Below are 6,000 nucleotides of genomic sequence, written 5' to 3' on the forward strand. Positions count from 1 at the left end.
CAACGTCTCTGCCTATTGGCTGTAGTTCCTTAGCTCGCATAGGCTATTCGGCCGCCAACTTAGCCTCACTGCCGGGCACGCCGGTACCCCACACTGCGCGCCACATTGAAGTAGCCCGGCTACCTGAAACATGCACTCAGGCATCCAAGACGGTTGCCGCACCGCCCATTCAAACTACATCTGTGCTCACTACCAGCGTCTATAGAACATCTCCATACGCCAATCTATCCCCATATGCCATCGCCGCTGTAGACATCCAAATATGTATCTTGTTCACTCCCTCCATGCGGGCCACAAAACAAACTCAAGCTGGAGAGGTAGTAATTGGCGCTCTCCCTTAACTCCACTCGTCGCGACCACCTGTCAGTAATCACGGACTCGCAGGGAGCGTGATGGCACCTCGCACTGCCCTACATTTAATTGAACACTCCCCTCACCTTCCCGACGAATGCCACATTGTATGGACTCCTGGCCAATATGTTTTGGCCGGCAATAAAGAGACGCATGACACCTCCCCAGAAGTGATATACCGGGACGTTGTCCTCGACCTCTTTAGTTGCACACTGTCTGCCCACCCTGTACTCACCTACAACTACATTCTCACACATTACAAGCTCTCTCAGAGGACCTTATTTCCACCTCACCCTGCTAAAAAGTGCTGAAGAAATCACTCTTCGTCTGCTTCAAACCAGGATCTTCCCTTGAAATGCGCTTTGACATTTCTTTTTCCCAAACTCTTACTCACCACCATATAAGCTTTCCCTGTAAGACGTGCTCTTTATCACATAGTATGAGAATTCTCCCACACATCCGGCCTCCCTATCAATCACCTCCCTTCGCTTCCCTGTTAGTTATAGAGCTGTCCAGCTCTTAAGCTGGATCGCACCTTAACCTGCTAAGACGGGCCCTGACTGCCAGCCAAGCCAAGGGACCCATGGACTAAGGAGTCTTTCTACTGGTCTAACTCGACACACCGAGTCCGTTAGGGCATAAATGTTTATTCATCCTCGTTTAGTTGAGACACTGATAATAGCGAAAAAAACACTCATAAAGGAGCATTACAGAAAACCAGCGTGCTTTCTCTTTTGAATTTATAATTGTTTGAACAGATACCAACTTCTTAATTGGATGCATGAGATATTTATGAGACATGTCGGCACTCTCATGTCGCCCGCAGAGCAATAAGTATGGGGTCGAGGCTAAAGCCCTGGGAAGTGATTAACCCAATTCCTGTTCAATTGCAGTTCGTAGTGAACCATTCCTGACATTACAAAAGGCTCATATTGAAACACGTATACTTGCCACCCGATGTAAAAATCCAGCCCATGCAGGTAAATATAACTTTAACTGGTGTGCGCGTAATTTTATATTTGAAAAACACAAAAATATTTGCAGCTAAAACCTCAGTCAGGCTAAAAACGACGACCACAACGTAGGGGTTGTTGTGAACATGTCCTTTAGAATGCTCTCTATAAAACCTTCTTGTCAAGAAGACTGCGAAGACCTGACAAATATTTACACCTCACGTGCACGGTCAAAGTGTTTCTTAAAAAGTATCAATTCTAGAGACACAGTGCTTTTTTTAAACATTTCACTTAACCGCTCCAATGACCAGGAACATGCCTGCCCAAATTTAGGCAAAAACAATGCACTGGTTTTTTTACGAAACGCCCAGACTGCGTCTCTAAGAATTCATTTTTCACTACTTCAAATTTAGCTTCTAGCATAACGCTACGTCAGATTCTCTAAAACTGACAGTCAACTCGCCAGTCATTCATATTGCCTAGCATAAAAACAAGAACGCGTACAGCGCAGTTATCGAGAATAGTTTTCATCAGAAACTGTTCGAGAAGAATCGGTCTGAAAATGAAGGATTAAATTTCTAATCAGCGAGCGGTAATGTTCCTCTCAATTGAACAATATCAAGTAAAAAGAAATACTTTCTGACGCCTTTTTATCTTTCGATACCGTACCTTAATTGCCTATGCAAGTTAAAGTCTGTATCTGTGCAAACCAAAGTTAACGGCTCAGTTTTGTTCACTCCTCGCCAAAAAATTGAACTTTTTACGACGCAAAACTTTTTAGTAAATTGGCCTAAGGCTGTACCACAAAGAAGAAACCGGGAGGCACAAAAACTTCTGAAATTTTTAAAGTTTTGTGTTTTAGTCTGAATGTTTCAGAATTAGGCAGCGAGAAGGTCAGATCCAGATGATCCCGCTGCATAACATTTTGTTGTGGCAATGAATGCCATGTTTTTCTGATGTGTGTAAAGCATGAAGCAAAAATACTGATTTTAAGAAACACTTTAAAGGTATATATAAGTGGATGGAGGGCTTAGCTCTCTTTTTAAGGTTAGCCTTGGTAGCATTTATTTTGTAGTCGCAAAACAAATTCTGTCGGATCTTATGCAATGCGCTGTTTTACGTGAAAGCGGGTTGACTATTTCAGGTTATCATTTCTCTAGACATTTTTGGAGATATTTTATAAGACTAGATACCTACTTACTTTTTTGTAAAACAAAAGTCGGAAGACTACACACATTTTCGTATAGAATCGATTATTACCCGGTGCAAAAATGTCCTACTTTTTCTTGGAAACAACCATGTTTTGTTGCTTTTTTATTGATAGTGAAAAGCTATCAACATGGACTGTGCAGGGCAGCAAATTCACTACGTTTGTAACACAGCGCTGCCGTGCTCAAATTGTAGCGTAACCAATGCCCACACCATTGCGACGTTATCAGACTGAATTACAAGGTCGCTCCTCAAATATGGAACTTGTTTGTTACACTACTACGATTACTACCAATACAACTCAGCCACATTCTTGAGCAGTGAATGCCACTTTTGCCATTTCTAATTTTTTTCACAATAACAGGCAGAATATAAAGATTTTGTTGTGCAATGTAATAATTACAGCAAAGGTTTGGCAAACACATCCTCCCTATGAAGACCAATATTTGGGAAAAATATAATTTATTCCTCAGTATGAAACAGTAGCATCTGGCTGTACATTGAAGGATAATGATTCAGAGTTCCGAAAATACCGTGAGAAGAAAAAGTATCCACTCTAAGAATACTAAAAGAAATTTGTTTATCCTCTAGGGAGCAAAATGTATGTAAAAGACTAGAATGTTTTGTAGCCGTTTCGCCGTTTAAAATGGTGTGATTCTCAGCTCATATTGCAATCTAAGAATATTTTTCGATGCTTAGTTTTATTTTGTGACAGGAAAATGCATCGCATGTATAGGGAGAAAGGACGTCATTTTTATTTTATTACCTAGACCTTTGCTGCGTCTACACGTGGTCATCCGTGTTCTGTAGACTATGATATTCTCTTGCTTTCAGATAATCAAAGCACAATTTCCAAAAAGAGGTACAGTTAAACTAAAGGCCTTTTGCAAAGCAACTTAATTCAAAGTGAAAGTCCAAAATACGAACTGCTTTCACCATGTCAGATTGGTGCAAACAAGCAGACCTGACGTGACATTCGCGCTCTTTGCCGTTAGTTGGCCACGCGCCATAAAATTCAAATCTTCACCAAATAAAGGTAGGATTGATAACACGAGAGACCCACGTTATATCGCGACCAGCGAAAGCGTTTTATTTTGGGGCGCTTGATGCGCCTTCGCGAAAACCCTGTTTTAAAATTCCCTTTTTTTGGAATGCGCATTAGGTGGGACAACCGAAAATTTCTGACTTCAACGTTCGACTTCAAAGACATTGGCTTTTGACTAGAAAAAGCTTCATCTTCAAACCGTGTTTGATGTAACTAGCTATCACTGTCGTTCTCAGTAACAGTTGGCTTGCAATGTGGAATGGAGAGCTCCACTTTAAATTCTGAGTCATTCCAGTCTTTGAATCTGGAGGCCACAAAAGCTTTACCTGTGACGAGTTTTGGCGGTTCAGTAATTATGTTTTGCTATTGTTATTGTTATTGATCACGTCTTGTTAAATTGGTCAAGTTGGTTTTCATCCTGGTGTTTTTTCCATTTACTTTGTGGCGTGAGAACATCTTTCTGCATGTTAAAATCCTAATTGCCTGGGTTTGTGGGATAGTTTTACAAGGCTCCCACTGGACAGTGTTCTTCTGAAGCATTTTGTAGACAACTATGTGAACAAAGTACTACCAGCCAGGAATGAGTTGCACAATATGTTGTGTGTCCGCTCTTATCATTTAAACTAGGCCTGAGACAACAAACTCCAAAAAAAGCAAATCAGGAAACAACAATAAAAACCTTGCTCCGAGCGTTGCGTTTTTGATGTTTGCTAGTCTCTTAATTTTGCTAGAACTCAGTACACTTGCAAAACAAAACCGAGACGACAAAAGATGCACCAAGAATGGTCCTTAGACTTCAAGTAAAAGATCTGAAAGAGCTACTTTTTGGAAAGGTAGAAGATCAAGGAAACGCCCGGCGTGCATTTTTTTGTTCTTTGCGTTGCTTTGGCCACTTCAAATTTATTCAATTAGGAACCTGCTAGCCCAACATTTTACTTTTATTAGAACTTTCAGTCATTGTAAAACAAACGCAACATATTTTGTTGAAGATGCGGGTTTGTCTACGTCCTGACCAAGCATCGCAACGACTGAGCGTTGGAACAATCATTGAGGATACGTTGCCCGTGTCGAGTAGCCCCTGCCCCACGCTACGAGCACTCAAACATGTCCACCGCTTCGAGTCCCGAGCCAACGAGGAGCGCATCAAGAGCACCCGAGACCAGATCACAAATGAGCAGCCTAACATTCCTAGCGCAATAAAGATGCTACTTACCAAAAAAAAACTGCCGAAGCTTGCACTAATTCGGGTGCGGCTTAAATATAGTGAAGCTGCAGGATTTTTTTACGCGAGCACTGAAGGGTACCTCACAACGCGTTTGTAAATGGTTCGAATTGTTTAATTACTTCCTCAGTCGTCGGTTTGCACTGCGCTAGTAGCAGTCATCGTGATATGCATAGCTACCGTCGTGTTCATCCTGCAAAGCATTACATGCGTGGTACCGCTTGACGACATCTGGACCGCAGCGGCGTCGCGCACGCGCACGTCGCATGCGCCTCGTTCCTCCAGTCTCATCGAGGTACCGTGCAGCAGGCGCTGCGCAATGTGTTGTGTTTTCTCTGGCTAGACAACACGAGGCGCGCATCGGGGTTTTCGCGATTGCTTTTTTTTGCCAAAGCCACTGCGCGAGCCCGGAACTCGACCGGTCCCCGCGAGGCACGCACTCACAACCGCTCGGCATGTTCCCGCTAATCAAGGTATTTGCCAGATTTTTAAAGCAAATCGTTTTACCTTTACCCCCCAAGGGTTCTTTAGCGACCGTTGGTGTCAACAGCAAACTCCCGCAAACAAATAAAGAATGTACTCGCAACGCCAGGAATCGAACCTGGAAATAATAAAGTAACAAAGCCAGAACCCGTTGTCGTACCGATTTAGCTACGATCCCACGCTGAGGCACGGAAGATAAGTGGTGCACTCATCATGTACATCTACGGGTTTAACCCCTGCATTTTCGCTGAATGCCACGCGATAGCGATTAAAGGAAGCTCACACCAACCCATGGGATCTCACTTCTAGTACGCCAATGTGTTAAAGCCGGTGGCTTCAACTGTTCACGTAAAAACTCTCAGTTCCTTGTCGTCCGCCCTCAGGCCAAACGACACCTCAAGGAACACATTCAAATACTCCTTGATTGCCGGGCTATAACTCCAAGCCCCAGCATCAAGATCCTGGGCCTACATCCTCAGGTCAATACCAAGTGTGACGTATCCTTGCAGCACCACAAACACAGCATCAATCAAATCACACACATGATCAGGCGAGTTGCCACCAAGAAGCGAGACCTCAAGGAATCAGATACCTTTTGATTAGTTCAAGCTTTTGGCCTTTCGAGAATCACTTACGCCAACCCCCTCTCATCCTTTCGGCAAGGATAACATAAGGATACTTTAAATAATGATTAGACAGGTGGTTGAGCAAGCCATTGGTCTTCCCATGAGTGCGTC

Source organism: Haemaphysalis longicornis, unplaced genomic scaffold, assembly GCF_048455015.1.
Source record: "Haemaphysalis longicornis isolate Haplotype H1 unplaced genomic scaffold, Haemaphysalis longicornis Haplotype H1 scaffold_6, whole genome shotgun sequence".
Taxonomy (NCBI): Eukaryota; Metazoa; Arthropoda; class Arachnida; order Ixodida; family Ixodidae; genus Haemaphysalis; species Haemaphysalis longicornis.